This window comes from Octopus bimaculoides, chromosome 16 (assembly GCF_046866305.1).
Source record: "Octopus bimaculoides isolate indiv1 chromosome 16, ASM4686630v1, whole genome shotgun sequence".
Classification (NCBI taxonomy): Eukaryota; Metazoa; Mollusca; class Cephalopoda; order Octopoda; family Octopodidae; genus Octopus; species Octopus bimaculoides.
In genome coordinates this window covers 44,188,898-44,190,295 of record NC_142943.1, presented here as the reverse complement: position 1 = coordinate 44,190,295, position 1,398 = coordinate 44,188,898, and positions in this window count along the sequence as shown.

Below are 1,398 nucleotides of genomic sequence, written 5' to 3'. Positions count from 1 at the left end.
TTGTCATCATCATCATCATCATTTTTATGTTACTTTTAATGTTGGCATAAGTTGGATGGGTCATCATGGTTTCAGTTACACCCCATAGTGAGCCCCTAAAGATTAGGTACTTGTATATGTCATTTGGCTTGGTTTCTATGGCTGGATGCTCTTCCTAACACCAACCATTTTACAGATTGTACTGTGTGCATTTTCTTGTGACACCAACATGAGGGTGGTTGAATAGTCCTTTGGTGAGACAGGACTGGAAGGACTTCATAACTCTACATTTCCTCTGCTCATATGGCTAACCACTTTACAATGTGAATAGTAAGTGGTGGGGAGGGAGCCTTGTAAATTTGGAAAAGGGCAATGGATATGGAAAGACCAGAAACGGGCATTTGAAAGATGAGGATAGGGGAGTAAATGTAGGTATAGAGAGCACTCATTAAATTAGAGAGTAAACATATATACAGGGACCAAGGAAAGGAATTGGAGAGAAAGAAGAGAAAGAACATTCACATCAGAAGGACCAGAATGAGTTGGAGGATGGAAGGAACAAGAGAATAATGGGAACGATGTAGAGATATTTAGAGTTGTGTAGAGGTGAGTGTAAGTGATTAGCAATAGCAGAGGTGGACAAAAGTAGAGGTGGATGATGAGGTAAAGTTGAGAGTAGGTGAAGAGTGGCGACAGAAGTGGTCCCGAGAGAGAGTGCTGGCTGGCAGCACACCATAAGGAAGTTAGTGTATTGGAGGGTGGGGGCAAGATGGTAGTAGGCTAATGCTGTCTCCTATGAGTAGGACCACTGAAGGGCAAGTGGGCAGAGTGATGAAGATATTATCAGCAAAGGCTGAGAGGAGATGGAAAGCTATGAGTAATAACGAGATAGGGTGAATAGAAATACGAGCAATAGGTAGATGTAATTTAGAAGAAAAAAAACTTTGGGGAAAAATGCCAGAGGTGTAAAAATTATAGCTGGTTATGTATTCTGAAATGGAAAATGTGAAGTGTTGAAAAAAAAATGCAATTTTAACAGTTTTTTGTATTTTTGAGATTTAATTTAAACCAGGTCAGATTGTGTACAAATCAGTGAATGTTTTGTTTGTTGATTCCTGCATGGAAATGAAAGTTCTGACTTAGCTCCAAATTTTTTGAGTGTGTTCCTCACCGAATAGGGCAAATCAAGCTGAAACACTGGTATCTGATGATTTACTAGCATCATTCTGAGTGAGTTCATGCAGTCTCTTAAGAAAAGTTTCTTTGAATGTAGCCCTGTTTCATATTTGTTATACATTGTTATACACACACACACACACACACGCGCGCATGCATATACATACATATGCACACGCATATATAGACATACATGTATATGTGTCTGGTATGAATACCAAAAACTGCAATATGAAAGTGATT